Source organism: Amblyomma americanum, chromosome 4 (assembly GCF_052857255.1).
Source record: "Amblyomma americanum isolate KBUSLIRL-KWMA chromosome 4, ASM5285725v1, whole genome shotgun sequence".
Taxonomy (NCBI): domain Eukaryota; kingdom Metazoa; phylum Arthropoda; class Arachnida; order Ixodida; family Ixodidae; genus Amblyomma; species Amblyomma americanum.
In genome coordinates, this window is record NC_135500.1 from 83679056 (window position 1) to 83698127 (window position 19072).

The following is a 19072-nucleotide window of genomic DNA, read 5'->3' on the forward strand; positions in this document are numbered from 1 at the left end:
CCCACCTTGCCTTTGGACACACTCATGCTGCCTTCTTCAGTCCCCACAACTGCTTACGCTCAGGACGCCATCGCCTCAGGCCACGCTGGCGTGCCAAATAGCCCCTAGTCGGCTCCGTGCCTCTCAAGCTTCTCAGAAGTCCGCCTACGACCGTCGTCATCGGGCCATCGAATATAACTCCGGATCACTCGTCCTTCTCTGGATGCCGTCACGCAGCGTCGGTCTCTCCGAGAAGCTCCTTTCTCACTACCGTGGCCCTTAACGTGTGGTGCGCCATGTCACCGATGTGAACTATGAAATTGCTCTCATTGCATCCTCGCCATCGTCGTATGGCCCCACCACCGACATCGTCCACGTAGGCCGCCTTAAACCTTATCACGACGCTCATACGTCGCCACCCTAATGCCAAAAGTGTTTCATCAGCAAGGGGCTCCTAAGCGGCGGGTAGTCAACAACGAAGTTCTGGCTATGTTCTCAGTGCCGCTCGCAGCTGTTCCTTCGCTTGTGCAAATAACTGTAAATATATTCTTTCCCGCAACAATATCATAATTATTTTAGTTAATTGCATAGTAGATGGCTTTATGTATATAACTGCAAGAGGAATTTTCCTTGTGGTGAGGTATATATGAGTTATGATTGCGGGCGTGGGATGCATTATTAGTACATTGTTCGACAATTTTTTTTAATTTGTGTGTTTCAACACTCTGATTAGAAGACAATAAGGCAATCTTTAATAAAGATCACTAATTTTCTCTTTGTATTCGATGCCAATATTTTTTTTCTGAAAAGTGGCCCCTCATACCTTAAATGGAATACGCCGACCTTAAAGGTTTATAGACACCTAAATTTTGGGTGCGTGTTTTCTTGTTTGTAATGATGCGTAAGGCATTATCATACATGGATTACCGAGTGGTATTCTCCCACGACCGCTGAATAATTTAGAATAGAATTTCTGTCTCCTGCTGTTTCAATTTCGGTTTCAACACCCGCTCAATGACAGACATGAACGTGCGATTATGGTCATGTGAGGCATGAAAAAACTGCGATATAATCATTGCTTCGTTTTAATTTACTACAATGGAAAACCAGCCTGCTTCAAGAGCCGGATTAACAACAAATGTAGAAGCAACGATTATATTGCAGTTTTTTTGTGTTTCATGTGGCCTAAAACCCCACTTTGACGTCGCAGTCATAGCTCGGCTATTGAAACCGAAAGAGCATGACAGAAAAATTCGGTTATAAATTATTTCGCGGTCACAGGCAAATACAACATGGTGATTCATGCATAGCAGTGCCTTCCACATCATTATAGAGAAGAAAACAACACCAAAATGCGTCTATACTCCTCTAAAATTAAGCTTTATGGGCACCTTTCCTTGGAGGCACATGCACTTCACACAGGTAGCTCATCACCTGGAAATGCGGCCATGGGATGCCCCATCCTAGACTGGAAGTATGTGGCCTCATTTCTAGGCTCATGACTGCTGTGCATGCAAGAAATTCTCTAGTCACGTACTGTTTCCATCAAATATAAGTAAGCTTCAATTTTTTTCGAAAAAGTCGATTTTCTGTTTTCATGCGTTTTGTATCCCTCCAAGCCTCTTCTTCATGTATCAAAAAATCAAAGCAGAGAATAAACGGGATGTTAGTAAAAAACACAATTGAAGCGTTCGCGGTGGATAGTGAAAACGCAAATCTGACCGAATTTCAGGCTTGCGGCATTTCAACCCATGGCGTCGTCCACTCTTGAATTTTCGTGGGGAAGTAGGCATAACCCTCTTCCCCCAGAAGCTACTTCGGGTGTGGCGCATTCTTGATAAAAGTACGAAAAGAAAAGCATTGTTTCCCGTCAAAATTGAATGCCACGACTGGCCTTTTAAATCACGTGGTAAGATCAGAGCCCTGCCATTGGCTGCGCCACATCCGAACGCGCTCCAGACATGCTCGCTCTTTCTTCTGCTGTGACCGAGACCAGAACCAACGCATCTGCCCGGGTTTGTGTGCTTTTTTCTGCCATGGGTGTCAGCAAGAAATGCGAGTTTCACACACAGAAGTTCTCGACGAGGCTTCAATAAAAAGGGATGCGTCCCAAACGCAAGCGGAGAGCAACGATGATGGCAGATTCGGCTGCTGCTAGTCCTAACCGTGGCAACGACGACGCACCCAATGCGTATTCTTTGAACTTTGTCCGGAGTGCCGACGACTTCGTCAGTGCATCAGAACGCAAGCTAAAGATGTTTGATGGCGACCGCATGCATGAAGACAAACGCAAGCGCAGTTTCTGTGAGATCAGCAAGTTGAGCAACCTCGTCAACAGCGCCGCATGCCCAACCTGCGGGCGATGTGTGAAATGGCAGACACAGAACGGAGCTGAATCACTAAACAGCAAGATATGGCTGGTGTGCCCAAAGACCAAGTTTTCATCACGAATTGTTGTCGAGACAGCCAGAGCAATAGCGGTCACCTGGGGCCGTTTTACAGAACTGTCAATTAGCAAAGTTGCCAAAAAGGTGTCAATTAGCCTCGCTCCTATTGGTCGGTTGTGGCCGGTGGCCATTTTGCTTTTCTGCGTCATGGGTGACTGCAGATTATGTCACGGATGTGGCAGAACTGGTAACGTTGCACACCTACTTATGAGTTTTTGTGACAGCCTCGAGGCAGTCACTTTGACTGCTGTTTTTTACAGAAAATGGCGATGGTGTACGCGGCGATACGAGTGAGGAGGCTGCATCGGCATGAGCAACGGCGAAGGAGAGCGCATGAAGACACATTTGATTATGTTTGACTTGCCGGACAAGCTGTTTCGACACCTTTTTTTACTGGAGAAGCAGACAATGGAGTCGCTGTGCGACGAAGTCGCCGATGAACTGGGAGGTTTGCGTGCGAGCGCACTGTTGGTGCAGCGGCAGGCGCTGTGTGCAGTGAGGTTCTTTGCTACCGGCGGCTTTCAAGCTGCTGTTGGTTACGAGGCGCACGTCGACATCGCACGATCGATGGTAAGCAACTGTATGCAGCAGGTGTTGGAGGCAACCTGCAAAGTTAGCGCGCAGAAGGGGTGGGTTCCCGAGGCCGCCTCTGTGCCACAGCTACAAATCAATAAAACACGCTTATGCTGGCAAAGCACTATTTTTCCCAGAACATGGCACTTCGTGGTCGTCTTCTGTTCCCCAAGGGGAAAGAAACAGACACACATCTCACACTGCAACAACTCACCTTTTGGCATATTTGTCATCCATCGAAAGAGCCGAACAACACAGACTTCAACAAGTTGTCTTCGTCCATTTCATACCAAGTACTTCATGCAAGTTCACTCGGCAGGCACGTAGCCTTCACTGCATTCGATCAAATTTTTCTGCGCGCTTAGGTCAACCGCACAGTAGCTTGATTTCAGACAGCACGTAAAAAACAATAACACAGTGTGGAATAGGCTGCTTTCGTGCAAAGCGGCTTGATGTTTTACCGCCGTCAGCGCATCCCCGCGGCAGCAAAAGTTACCGAGCACCAAATTTATTTGCACAACTTCGAACACTTTTTTTTGCTTAAAATTTTCCAACTTTAAACACAATGTTTTGCAAAATAAAATATCAGTTACTTTTATCCCTGCGTATTTCTTAAGTTTTTATACAAAAATTTGGCAGAAGGCCCCTCGTCCAGAAAAAACATGCTAACAGGGCACAGTTATGCTGTATTACCTGATTCCTCGTTGCGTCAAGCGATGACGTCTCTTTGTTTCGTCATTCTGACGTCACTGTCAATAACTTTTGACAGAATTTGTGACAATTATGTAATACGGCCCCTGATTTTAATAAGTGTTACCCATTTAGCAATGGTGTCATGTGCAGACCAAGATATTTGTTATGTTGTTGCGCAGGTAACCGGGACAAAGTTTAGATAGTAGACCGGCCCTCAACACTGTTCCAAAGTGCCGTTCCAGGACACAAATGACCAAAATGATGCATAAAGTGCAGACAAGACTGATGGCTTCATGCATGACAAAACCAGTAAAGCTAGTGAGCATGCTGAAGAGGAATTGCAGATGTTTGAAAAAAAAGAAAAATGAACTACAAGCTGAGCTTTCTATGCGCAGGCGGAAGACCAAAAAGCCAGAAGCACTTATGAAGAAAATCCAATTTTGCAAGGTATGCATGGTGTTGAAAACTCGAGCACTGAAGTTAATGTGCAAATACTGTTTACCAATATCAGACTCGTTTAGGAAAAAGTGGAGAAAGATTACCCTGTTACAGAAACAAATGAATGAGTTGCGCTCATGCTCAAGACGTAACGGCACTGGTAGTGCATGCAGGGACTAGTACAAACCACGCGGGAGAGACAGCGAAAGATCACCACAGTCCCTCTCTTTCCCACTTCATCCTTATTCCGGGAACGAATAGGCTCAGGGTCAGGAGGACCTCATAAAAAGGGAGCGCTCACCCGTCCGGGTCAGAACTGACCAGCTTGCTTTCAGGAGGGGAGTAGAGGCACAAACTGCCAGATTATCCGAATGAGAGCCGGCACAACCAGCAAGCCATAGAAGTGCATGTTGCTGCCACCACCGCGTGCAACAAAAGTGCAGCTTGTCCCTTATCTTATAGCCAGTTTATGTGTTGTTTGCACGTCAGATCGTGGATAACATTGCCAAGGCATGACCCACAAGGCACTGCTTCCTTGATCCAGTAGACAACCCTACTTGTTGGTAATAAAGTCTTGTGACAAGTGGTGGAGATGCACACAAGATCTCTTGCTGTGGAGAAAAAGAGCACACCAAGGGAGCGACTAAATGGCAATGTCATTGTGGAAAAATTGGGATTCGATTACATAATGTGCTTTGAAGGCAAAGAGAAAAAACATCTGGATGAACTACTCAACGACATGTTCGTGCTCTGCGAAACGACCATTATGGACACTACGAAGTAAAAAGATATCTCAAAGGGTTTTCACCCTTCACCTCACGTAAAATTGATCCTCATTTGTGAATCACCATCATCAATGCTTGTTCGTGCGTTCGTTGTTCGACGCCATTGTTGGCAGTGCCAGTAAAAGCTCGGACGCCCAGCTTAAAATACCTAGAAGAATTGTATGCCCAGGCCAAGTCTGAAACGGAGTGACATTCACTCTTAGTACCGTGCTATTCACTGCCTTTTTTCTAGTTCTTTGTTGCTTAGATGTGTCGTATTATGGTGTATTAGCTATGTGCTCTGCTTTTGCTCTTTTCTCATGCTTCGCTGCTTAGGCGTGTTAATTTGGAAGCGCTTTCTTAGTGTTTGTAGATAACTTATGAACATTAATCATCGCAACATTGTAATAAAATGCCATGTTGAAAATAAAAAAGCGCTGAGAGCATAGTGCTCTGGTGCACTGGCTAGCGAAGCTGATCTGTTCGCGTCGCCGCGGATTCGAATCCCAGTCACCGCAGTATTTATTTTATTCATTTGTTTATTTCATGCATAAGGAACTCAAAGTGCCGTCGTTGTCACTAGGCAACGGCTGAAGACCGTAATATCGCTTTACAAGATTCATGGTCGGGTTTGGTGAGCGTCTGAGTGCTTTTGCACTACAAACGCACATAGACAAGAGAACACAAGCACCCTCCCGTTGTCTTCTCTTGTGTCTTTGTGTGTGTGTGTTTTTTTTTTTAGCCATTAAATATTTACAATGCAAAACTACCAACTCGCCCTACACAAAGTAATCTTTGTGCGCCATCGCAGAGTGTGGTCCTTGTTTATGCGCATGTACCTGTGCAGCCAGCAGTGTCTTGGGATTGAAACATGGCGTGGTGTCCTTGCTCTCGGGCACAGGGCGAATAACAGAGCTGTGTCGCGCCACGCAGTCCGGGATTTACACCGCTGCTTTACAGTCACAAAATACGCACACCAGCATCGGATCAGCATTGACAAAATAGCTTCTTCTCCTGCTTTGGTCACTAAGGTCTCTTTCTCTCTCTCTCTCTGCTATTGTGCAGATGTTGAGCCTCTACGATGGCACGCTGTTTGGTTTCCTTTTACAACACCTCGAAAATGGAACCTTCGGCGAGCGGCTCGAATGGCTCTACCGGAAGCATGGCACATTCCAAATGTTCTGGAAGCACGGCAACGTGTCGAAAACATCGAAGGAGAAGGACTACGCCATGTTCATGGTGCGGCTTTATCTATGTGCACGTGTAGTGCTATGCGTGGAAAGGTAGAAAAATAATGACTGTGAATCTAACGACCACTGTAATGGCGATAACTAACGCCCACTGTAATGCCGATAACATTAACTCGTAAAATGTGTTGAACATGCACGGCTGGTACCGTACACACGATGTCCCAGCTGAGGGAAATCAGGGCTTTCAAAAAGACGGGGTGTCCTGCACGAGCGAAATTGACAGTACCGTAGGGAGTCACTTGGCCTAGCCCGCCTAATATATTTCCAGCCTACCTAGATAAGACTCATTAGCTAACTTTTCAACTCTTGTCTTCAGGAACAGAATTTCAACAGTAATTTTTAGATAACTTTGGAAAACAAGACATGCAGGATCTGCAACAAGACAGACTTTACGTAGGTCTTTTTTTTAAGGGTTTTCGAAAACCTGCGAAATACAAGCACTACCACGTGACAGCAGCGCTATCTAAATCCTTTATCTCAAAAGACACAGCGCTGTCCCCGATAGACCTTAGCGCAGGCTGTGGTCATGAGATATGCGCCAAGGTATCGCCACCAGCAACCGCTCATTTGTCTTTCAAAACCAGCGCATGTCAGTGTGTGTGTGTGTGTACGTCTATGTGTGTGCACGTGCGTGAGTGTGTGTGCGTGTACACGCACAAAGTAGTCTGCATTCTGTCTTGATTTCGTATATAGCTGAAAAGCTTCTTTAGAGAAAGGATATTTTTTCTACCAGCGGTAGACGCGTGAAGCACATTCAAGACCGCCGCTAGCCGCTGCGGTCTGACAGCAACGCGTTATGCGGGTTCATTTTCGAAACACAACTTGTCAGGAGTTGCTGGCTTATCTCCTGCGGCCACCTCAAGCTCCAACGCCCGTCGAGGACAGCCCTTCTAAGATAAAGGATCTAGATCTTTGAGAGCGCGTATGGGAGCGGTGCTGTCACGTGACGTGTTTTCGTATTTCGCAGGAGATTCTTTAAAGGCCACAAAAAAAAAGAAACACAAAGCACACGTTACTGCAAACATTCCAGCTGCTTGTTTTTCAAGGTTGTCTGCAACTTTCCTACTGCCACTTTGTTTCTGAAGCGAGTAGTTAAAATTTTAGCCAATCATTCCTAATAATTAGCTATGCTGACTAAAGAAAATAATGTGGACATGTAACAGCACTCGTTTGGATGCATTCGCGTGTAATGCTCCGTCTTTTGTTTTTAATCTTCATTGGTTTTTAGCTGGAACACCGTTTGCAAGGCTTTGCTTCCGCCCGCACAGGACCTTGTCCAAGCACGATTTTTTTTTTCTTTCAGCAGGTGCGAAAGAAAATGAAACTGCTGAGGGAGCAATCGTAAAGTAAAGCAAGCTGGGGAAGTAGTAACTGAATAAACGATTGGGCACTTGCGCCTTGCAGAACTGCAACCATTTTTTCACATCAGAGTACGAGGGCCCTGCAATGGCAGTGTTGTAAGTAGCACATGTCTTCGTCGTGGCATCACATGTATCCCATCTTGTTTCCAGGAATGGCTGAGGTACAAGCATCTCCCCACCAAATGCGGGCGAATTTATGCGAAAACATGCTTCCTTGCTGACTTGGCCAAAGTGGACCTCCACGAAGTGCACAGTTGGGGCGGCCAACCTGCAGGGAATGGCTTCCGGTACAGGTGGTTCCCGAAAGAAGTCCTAGGTGGGTGCCTCAACTATCTCCGCTTTTCCGCCAAAGCGCCGTTTCTAGCTACTCTGCCTGGACTCCATGATCATGCCACACCTAAACGTTCCAAAGTTCTATATAAACGAGGCAAGCAATATTGGATGGCGCTTATAGCCTTCCCGTCAGAGTATACAATGCGATAGCATTAGAGATCCCTCCAGCGCAAGTACTCACTTCTGTCGTAGATTCACATTTCGCGGGGAGTCTTGGTACCAGAACTCGGCAGCGGTGCAGCAATACACCACTTCCCTCGCAGGCGGCTCTTTCAAATACAGCTACCGGTGGGGCTTGTGACACCCAGGTTGTCCTGTGCAGATGGTTCTTCGGGAGGCTGTCCATCTCTCGACCAATGAACTGACGCGCAATGCCATGGTAGGCCGGTGAAAATTGAATTGAATTTATTTAAATTAATTTTCGGTGCTGCCATGGTGAGCAGATTGCCCACCATGAAATGTGGGCCACCTGCTTTTTTGTGACACAGATGGCTTTTCTTGTGAACGCGAGCTCTGATGCTATCGCATTATTTGCGTCTAATACATTTGTGAACATCGGAAGCAACCCATCGCAATGGGCAGTAACGGGGGTCCCCCTGACAGTCTTTCGCGCCTGTTTTAAAAGTGCAGCTTTGCCTTCCCCATGGCCGGCATCAAACAAGCGCTGCCGACATCTGTCTCCGTGCCGCAGGCGTGCAGCACAATGCCTGAACGCTGTGGGAAAACCGTGCGGGCACACTTAATGTGCTCAAAGTTTGCTGCCTCGTGGCAACAACCGCTCGCAGGTGGAGACCAAGTTGGCTGGAGTTTAGCCAGCGATCCAGTAGGAAGATGGGAGTACGGGAATTAGGGAAGGGTTATGGGAGTATTACAGCCATAGAGAATGTGATCTGCATCTGCACCAGTCTCCCGGATAAGGTCCCCGGGCACCTAGGACAACCCCAAGTTGCAGAGCGTTAATGGGGTGACGAAAGTGAGAGGGCAATCGTCTGGGCTTCCGTTATTAGCTCGGCTTGCAGGAACACAGGCGTACTGCCAGGCACCATTTCTATCCTTCGGGGAACGATAAAGCAATTTCTATCACAAATGGTGTCCCTTTTTTGCTATAGCCTATCGCAAGGGTTTACTGCGCCGCCCTGGTAATGTAATTTTTTTTTTCCGGAAACAGCTCTTTATGTCGCCATCTCCGATGTAATGAGCCGTGCTGACTGCAGGGCAGAGGAATCTTTCAGCTGTACTGAGCTAATAACTGAAGCTATTTTTTGTCACTTAAGTAAGACACATTTTTCTAAATAAACACACCTATACTATATTCATGGTCTAGTGGAAACAGTTTTTTTCACTGATCTTCCTACGTTGCAGCTGCGCAGGAACCACTCTCCCCATTGTAGTGCTGCGAAAAAGACAAGTTGGTGTATAGCTAATAAGAAATACGCACATCAGACTTCCGCTAGACAATGTTTTGAACGTGTACGTAAAAAACAGAAGTTGTAAAATAATGACACATATAGCTCGCGCAAGACTACAGGATGAGGATGATATCCCCCTGTGCCAGTGCAAGCCCAACAATCCTGAACAAAAAATTTTGAATGTTGAAAACTTGTTAGGTATTATGGAAATATGAAGGGTAGTGGTCAGTTCTTCCAATGTGCAGCAAAATCTTTCTTTGAAAGTTTTTATTCACTCACATCGAGCAGTTAAGACTGCCATAGAAAACCAATGGGGAATGCTTCTGACGATAGCTATAATGTTAAGAGTAAAAAAGTACAAGCTTGAGTGCGGGAGATCTGCGGATATATTGATTTTTATAATGAAATCTTACACTTTAAAAAAAAAATTCTGTTCGTAAACTTGTTCCAGTTCAAAAATGTTTTAGGCCAGAATTGTTGGGTATGCCTGGCGTAAGTCTCAAGAAGGACATTCGGCAGGCGAGCCTTTGCAGTAATTGATATAATGGTGAAAAAAAAAATTCACGCCACCTGTCGCAGCAACATTCATCGGCTGAAACTAAATGCTTGTCCCGACACCAGAATGAGCAGGTGACGTAGCACTGAGGTTCGCCAATTACAAACTTCCGGTTGACATATTGGAAAAAGGCTTGGACGAGCCGCTTAAGCCACTAAAATATCAGGACCATAGTAGTCTCGTTTCACTGCAAGTGCTGCCGACTCGTGCTGCGTGGTTATGAACGAAAAAGCAAGGGTCCGAAATAAATGGCGGAAAGGGAAGGAGGTACAAAAATTTACAGCCTCCTTGTTTCCAACTGGGCCCCGGCTCTGCCTGACATGAGCCATTAATTGCAGGAATTGTGTTTTTCCCCGCTGTGCAGAAATGCTGTTGTTGAAAACGTGCCCTGGACGTGCCGAGAATGCTTGTGTCTGAAGACGCGGCCTTCCTCGACTCGGATCAGGCCCCCCACTAGCGGGAGCTCCGAACCCTGCCATCTGGCAACGCGTTCTATGTGGTCGGCCTGCAGACGGGGTGGGAGAAGACTGAAGAGACACCCTACTACAGCTGGCCGCCGACAATGTGGAATGCTTGCTCCAGGAGATGGAATGGGGGGAGACTGCAAAGACACCCTACGCACAGCTGGCCACCGACAATGTGGAATGCTTGCTCCAGAAGGTGGAATGGGAGGAGACTGCAGACACCCTACGCACAGCTGGCCGTCGACAACGTGGAATGCTTGCTCCAGGAGGTGGCATGGGAGGAGACTGCAGAGACACCCTACGCACAGCTGGCCGCCGACAATATGGAATGCTTGTTGCTCCAGGAAGTGGAATGGGAGGAGTCTGAAGAGGCACTCTACGCACAGCTGGTCGCCGACAATGTGGAATGCTTGCTCCAGGAGGTAGAATTGGAGGAGACTGCAGACACCCTACGCACAGCTAGCCCCCAACAATGTGGAACGCTTGCCCCAGGATGTAGAATGTGAGGAGACTTCAGACACCCTACGCACAGCTGGCTGCCGACAATGTGGAATTCTTGCCCCTGGAGGTGGAATGGGGGGAGGAGACTGCAGAGACACCGTACGTACAGCTGGCCACCGGCAATGTGCCCCAGGAGGTAGAATGGCTTCAGTACCTTCCATGCAGTGACGGGGCCCTGAACATGGAGTTCGTAGCTTCTGGCTCCACCAGTGATTTTTGCCTTTTAAACGTTGGTGACGCTGATGAGGTGAAGTCCTTCGCGATCTTGAGCCCTCTTGACAATCGCTTTGACGGATTGGCCAGTTCCTTTTCAAATTAGGGCGTCGAATCTACTACCACTACGCTTACACCAAGTGCACCGTTTAACTCCGCACATGCGTTCTCCTGCCGTCTGCCTTCGATCGGTGGCGGCGATGGTGCAGGTGCGCACAAGCGACGCAAAGCTTTCGACTTTGGAGGACAAAACCAAACCTTTGGTTGCATGCTTTCTGCTTTGTGTTGATGCGTAAGTCATTAGTATAGAATTGCATCAACATGCCGTATACTCGGCCCTCCTGATTTCCGAGGTCAACGGCACGAGCCAGTCACAAACCCTTCTAAAGTTTCTACAGCGTTGGGGATTGGGACTCTGACGGACCGACGTCAGACGCAGCTTCCACATTGATGCCGCATTCCATTGAGACGGAGTGCCGCTAGCGGCAGCTTACAGCGACTGGGCTAATGCTAATTGCACGAGCCATGCCAGCTACCAAAATGCAATGATACCGCAAATCACGGGTGATTGGAAGCAAGGCTGTCGCGCAGCTAAAAGTTTTGATTTCACGTTCTTTCTGTATTGCAGTTAAGCATGTCTTATATTTGCTTTGCGTGTTTAATTGGTGACACACACCTGTTCAGTAACTGGCGCCCTTTAGCCAAGAGTGCCCAAAGGTCACCTTCTGTCAAATGGAAACGGAAGTCGTGAGCATCGACTTCGAAGCATTTAGTACAGCCAAATCCAGAAAAACGCAGTCCATGTTGTGCACACCATGCTGCGTGAGTGTATTTTGTATCGTATTGGTTGCATGTTTTTTGGCGTATCACGCATGAAAAAACTTCCTCGCGATGTTTAAGTACACATTTATGTAGCGTCGCGGTTCGCGGCCACTTAAGTTTTAATGTGTTCAAGTTTGTTCAATAAAGCATTGTTTATCTACCGAACGGCAAGCCTGTGGTCTAAATTGTAGGGCATTTTCAGGAAACCGTCACAGCGTCTGCTAAGTTTGTGATTAAGATACTCCCGTGTAGTAGTGGAGACTTGTCAGATATTCTTTTCACATCTGGTACACTCGCTATGTATGTTTCTCCTTTCCTGTGCTTCTTCACCTCGTAGCTGTTTCGCAGCAGTGAGTGTCTACACCTGCGGCACAAGGCCGCCTGCTATATGACTTGATTCGCAGATGGGATGTGCTGTGATAATATCAGCTGCACCCAAGCTTGATTGTTGACTTCTGCAACCCTCCTTCCAGTACATATGGAGCGTATTAAACTATGGCAATTCGCGCAACATTCCCACCAAGTAGGATTATTAGGGAGAGCAGCACGCTGTGGTACTTGCTGCATATTTCGCGTTGCTGGCGTTTCGAAATTTATGTCCCGTTTTAATGATAGGTAAAGACTTTGCTCATGCAGAGACAGCAGTGAGCTGATAAGGTTCTTACCTCATAACTGGAGCCAGCGGCTCGCGAACGTAAGAGCATCGGGACCGGGATTTATTCCAGTTTTAATAATTCTAGTCCAGTTGTATTATGCTCCCGTTGTCGCTTGATTAAATCATTAGAATAACGCATAATCGCAGAGGACTGCACTATACGGCTCCTGGCTTAAAGGCAAACGCCTTTTTTTTTCATTTTGAATTGATAATCACATCCCATTCATTAGAGTCCCCTCACTCGGGCTGAAAACCGCTGTTCAAAAATATAGAAGTATTTAAAAAGATCAAAGGACATGAAGCCGGAGCCGGGTTTTGACCAAACTATGGCGGCACCGATACTGTCACAGAGCCTATCGTGGGTGCGTTGATTCGCGAAACTAGCAGCAGCAAGCGAGAGCTTGGTTCATTATTTGCCTGAAATGGCCAGAAGCCAGCTCGAAATTTTTGTTCTTCAGCAAAACAGCCATTAACGATGGCCGTGCGTCCAGTGACATCACACATGCAAGGCTTCTGATATAAATCTTTCCGGTAGAGGTTGCAAAATGGGAAATTTTAAAATTCATTTTCACTCCAACAAAACACCACCCTGCTGCGAAACTTGGCACACGGGGCCAGAAAACAGTTTCAGACGAGGCAGAAAAAACGCCATATAAAAGGCAGCTATGTATGGCAACTAAGGGGTCCAGCCAGTGCGCGTTTTGTGACCAAGACTTCACACCTGAGCGAACTTCCCTGCTGTAGGGGGCGGCTTTGGTAATTTCGGCGCTGAACTGTTGGAGACAGAGGCTCTGGCACCTTCTTGTGCGAGTACTGAGCATTTGTAACATTTCTGTACCGGCCCCCAATTTGGATTGAAAATGTGCAAATCTTCTACAAGCCAGTACTTCAGTCCCATATTGTTCGAGAAAGCAAATAAATAAATTACTGAGTGATTCCTTATTTAATTTATTAATGTGCACATATTCAGCAAAATCTCAGAGGGGACAATGCATTGCTTTGGTTAACTCCAGGTGTGAAACATCGACCTCAACCTGAATCTCCAGTATGACTGTCATTGCATTCAGTGAACACTTAAGAGGTAGAGACCCCATACGGCTTTTCAGACGTCCGTTGAGTAGTGTGTAAGCAGTGGAAACAGTAGTGGAATCCATTTACAACAAACCTAAGGATCAGTGAACTTCCTGCACAGCTAGCGAAAGATATCCAACAAATACAGGATTTTCAGAGAAGATATCGCACCTTAGATATCGCATATCAAAATGGTTATGTTAGTTTTTCAAGATCCCAGAACTTGTTGGTGCGAATCAGAAGTGCGCCTTGGGACTGTTTTGCAGAACCTTCCCATTTTTGGTCCAGACGAACTCAAAACCCTTTTCCTCGCCCCTAGACCTTGCTAGTCGGAACAATTTGCGATTAACCCAAGACATGTTATCGTTAAAAAACAGCCGAGGAGATTGATCGTCTTGCACCAAATCAGGAAGGCCCTTCCGAGCCCCGAGCCACTTCTGCTTATCAGAAATTGACCAAGTTTGCACTAGAATCGGTGGAATATAGTCACCTCTGGATGGCAGCCGATGTAATGCCGAGATATCTGCTGGTTAAAAATCGATTATGTTTAGTTTGCCTGCCAAGGTACTTAAGAAAGAGTGCAGGTTTTCATCAGATTTGACAGGAAGGCCGTGAATCTCGAAGTTACAGCTTCTACTGTATAGTTAATTTATCTCCCCACTCATCCTGTCAATCACCTGTGTCTGGATAACTACTGTTGAAGAGAGCAACTGAACTTGCGTTCGAAGGTCTGAAAGTTCAGCCTGATTAGTGGTCACTGTAGCAAGCACCGAGTCATACCGTGATGAAAGGAAATCAGTAACGGACTGTATGTCCTCGACTGCCGAAGCAACCTTTTCACTAGTTTCCTTGACCAACAATAGTTCTCCAATTTTCACCATCAGTGCTGAAAACAGTTGTCAAAGAATCCACTTTCATACTCAGAGCCCACCGCTGCTGCGAGAACGAACCATCACCAAGGTTGGATGCTACGTCAGGTTGCTTAACCAAATGAACCTTACATGAAAGACACTTCCACGTTTCGCATGTTACTGTACTCATCTTCTTGTAGGCGTTATCAGTAATTGACGAGCAGTTTTTCCTAAGTGAAATTTGCCCTCAGAGGCACAAGTCATAAATTTCCCATCTTTCGGTATGGCTTTTGAGCAAGAAGGTACACAGAAGACATAGTGCAGTCAGCGGCAAAACCCGAAAAGTGATGAATTACAACAGGTGCAACGCACACTCACCTGCCAAAAGTGAAGCAAATGTTTAGTCCAGGACAAAGGTTTGCCGCTGACTGCAACGATCCACGAAGTTGAGGGCCTTTAATTAATCTGTGATCGGCGCAGGGGGACATCTTTGGCAGGTTCAGACCCAATGATGTCAAGGATGGCTTGGTATGATGAAACTGCAGGTTTCTTGAGATCCGCATGCGTAGATCAGTCACCAGAAACAGTTGCGACGGTGATAGCCATTGAAGATACGAGCGGCTTTCCAGCTGATACAGTCCCGCGGCCTGCAGAGCCTCCCAAAAGCGAAGCTAATTATGTACCGCTTCAAAGCTTGAACGGAGCTAAGATCTGGACACCACGACTGGGCAATGAGATGCGCCCAGTGGACGCCTTTCTTTATTTTTATTACATTTTTACACAAAGCTCAGGGACTGTGTCGTCCGAAGCAGCGCCTTCGTGCGTTTGTTTTCAACCAGGTCTGTGCAGAGGACGCTATATCGTGTGAAAGATGAATCTTAGAAGTGGCCGTCGCATATGCACCATGCACCCTGGGTATGTGCCATTAAGCCTGAGCACATCCTCATCATCATCACCATGCATCTTTAAAACTTTATTCATAGCATAAGATGGACCAGTGCGGTTCTTCAACTTCTCAGAAGAGCCCCCCCCCCTCCCCCTCCTTTTAAAACAGGTATAGGATTCAAAGAGGAGCCATTTCAACCGAAAAGGGCAAGGCGACTGGGCTTTCACGTGGCTGGATAACCTGCTTGTTTTTGTCACGCAGATGAGAACACGTTTCGGTAAATATCATCGCTCTAGCAGACGCTGCTTTGTCCTGCTGCCGTACCCTGAGGTGCTTCTTGAGTTAGTGTGTAGCATGCTGCATCTTGCAGATTGCTGTTGCCTGCCGGCGACATTGAAACTAATCCCGGACCAGACATAGCGGAGCTTTTGTGACAGCTATGAGAAACTGTGGAAGGCATAAAAGCAGTCAGTGAGGAACTACTCACTTCAATTGATATGAAACTAAACAACTAGTGAAACACCTCGGTGCCACCCCACTACCGATTTTCTGGCGCTGTCTCCGCGTGGCTGCTGAAACTGAAACACCACTAGAAAAAAGGTTAATCAAAGGTTTAACATGGCTAAACCTAAGCAAACAAAGCGAAAGCAGAACGTTATGCGTAGTTATACTTGGCTAAGCTCGGTCTTGCTAAGCTGTCGTGCAAAGTAGACGCGGCTTGGCGTCTGTGACATTGAGTGCGTTCCGCACACTGCATATGCAGTGCGCTCACCCTGACACCCTGGCAGGTGGCAGTTAAATTAATGGTTGATCGCGAAAGGTTGGTCACCCAATGAGCGCTGCGGCCCATTGCTGCAGTGTCGAGTGTCTGCCACAACGTTGCCAGCGCAAACGCATGCAGCCCACATCTCTCTCACCACCGCCATGTACCTCAAAGCGCGACTGAGGCGTCCACAGACCCAGGGAGCCAGCTATGCGCCCTTCATTTCCTCAAAATCATCGGAGTCTAGAACTTTGTCGACGCCAACGCCAATGAGCACAATGAACGCTGACGGGCTATAGAAACAGAGGCGAGCGGTCGGTTTCGGTGGCGGCGGCTGAGTAACGTCATAGCTGTCACGTGGTTTTTCCTTGGTTCAAGGTCGAACCCGCGCACACGGCGAAGAAGATACGGAGGGGAGTAGTAAAGCTTTCGCCTTAAAAATCATGTTATTTATCGATTGAAGGGAAATTCTACGTGAAATTTAGGTTTACTAATGTGTTGCGCATCATTCAAAAAGAACGAGCACACTATTAAAATGTGGTTTCTGTGTCCCTTCAAATTTCTCCCACGTAATAATGTGCAGGCAGAGGCGCTATTTTTATTTACTTTTAAACGCCTCATCAGGGGGAGGAAAGCGCGAGCAACTCCCGTGCCGTCTAATTGGATGTCTCTGCTAATTAAAGTAGAAAAACTTGCTAGTTCGGGTTTTTGATTCATTTGCTATAATGTAATTAAGTACTAGCACCAAAAAAAACACACAAGAGGCAGCTTAAACCTTAACTGCACCACCATCCGGTATGAGCGTAATTGAAGGATGAATTGGCACTAGCATCCGGAATAATGAACAAGATCTAATCACAAGAAGTTTCTGAAATGAGAAAAGATCTCTCTCTCTCTCTCTCTCTCTCTCTATATATATATATATATATATATATATATATATATATATATATATATATATATGATGTCCTACATCCACCGCTATGGACGAGGGTGGCGCTGGTGAACACTCAAGGTTCGCTTACACCCAGTAAACATAAATACCCATGAAAGCAGCAGATTGGACAGCCGTCACCGTAGCTCAGTTGGTAAGAGCACCGGAAAAGCAACAGTGCGTTACAAGGTAGAAACAAGTTTATCGTAGAGACCACCAATGTTGTACTTGACAGTCTAGGCTCTGCGTTGCGCGTGCGAAAGGCTGCCTACACTGAACTGTGCGAAAGGTTCGCATTCTTAAAATTGCTGACAGAAGTTGGGAGCGAGGCCTCTCTGGCACAGCAGGCTGTGAAGTTGGTGAAAACCTATAAAAATGATTCGGACCCAGCAATTTCCACTCAAATCGTTCAGTTTGCGTACTTTCTGCACAACTCTATGTGAGAGGACACGAGTCCCCTGGGAATAATGAGGTTTCTACACGAAATAGAGCTTATTGATGTGTTTCCGAACCTTTCTATTGCTTTGCGAATGTACTTAAGCATACCCTCGGCAAACTGTGAGACTTAACGATCGTTTTCCAAGTTGTCGCTGATTAAAAACGCCTTCGTTCGAGCCACCTTGACGACAAGGTGAACTCTCTACCTTGTCCATTGAAAGTGACCTCCTCCGTGATCTATCCTTCAATCAGACTATATCTAATTTCGCCATAGCGAATGAGCGAAAGATGCCATTTTAAAAGAGGACTGCTTGCGCTATACATGAATAGTTCCAATGAGTTCGCTGTGTCGCCACCTAGCCTCCACGTTGCCAATGAAATGCTGAGCTGTGTAATTCAAGACATGCAAATCTTCGTTGTTTGTCTCTTGTTTGTTCTTCTTGTGATAATTAGCGTGCTTATAAAGAACTGTATTTTTGTTGCTTTTGATAGTGCCACGTTTATTTGGCGTCGTCCTACTTGTCTTACCTTTAACGAAAATATTTGCAAATAATGTTTTGTAATTACAGTTGGTAATTTTCATCTGTATTCTAGTGCATTTTTATGTGTTTGTATTGCCTTAAGTATTGTATATATCTTTTGCATATTTATAGAATAACATGTATAATGATTAATGCAGTCTGATGCTTGAATTTTAATAAAGAATGTTTTGGATACAACCATGCGCCTCCTCACAGGATTAAACTTAGTGATGCAAACAAAGCCTAGCTTCAGAAGGATCGACATCTGAGCTCGGATGTCTTTTCCACGTTCTTGTTCTTCTTGAGTGCACTAAACTTTTCTTAAAGCCTAGCTTTTGCTGAAAACAGATAGCAGATTAATCACAAAGTGAACATATGTGTTGGTGTTTACAAAAGCACGCATTTCAAGCAAGCTTTGTTGTTTTCCTTATAATAATAGCAGTAATAATAATCCCGTTGATCGCAGATTTGCACTTCGTTCTTTTTTATTTGGTGGAATTACAATGAAACATGGCATATTTCCAGTAGCGTAGCAGGTGACAGGAGGGGGCTGTCAGTATAGGGAAAGGGGGCCTGCATGCGCATTAGCCCAGGGCCCACATTTTTCTTAATGCGACCCTGGCTTTGCTGTATGCTGACAGACAGCTACTTACAGAACAAGGCATAGGGAAGTTTAAAATGGCTCTTATGAATAGCACTCAGAGTGAATTCCTGCTTGAATATGGTAAGAAAAGTGTCTGCATAGACTAGACTCATGGCAACCAATTCTCATTGCCTCCAACTAACAACACTGCAGGCAATTAACGACGACTGGTCAGGGATTCCATGTGCCTACCTTCCCTCAAAAAGAACTACGGACAAAACTATGGTCGGTTGTTTTCAGGCAATCAAGGGCAGACTTGGTGAGGCACTTTGCACTGAGCTCTTCATGTAGGATGATGCGCCAGAATACTGCAATGCTAGGGCAAGGGTAATGGGGAGCCCCCAGAAATGCTTGCTCTGTACTTGGCATGTGAAATGTAATTGGAACTCGCATATCAGTAAACTGAATGGCAGAGAAAACCAGAAACTGGTCAAGGAAACTGCACACTTTGATGCTTTGCCCAAGCGTGCTAGAATTCGAGACTGTTCTTGCAAAATTTCTGGCGTC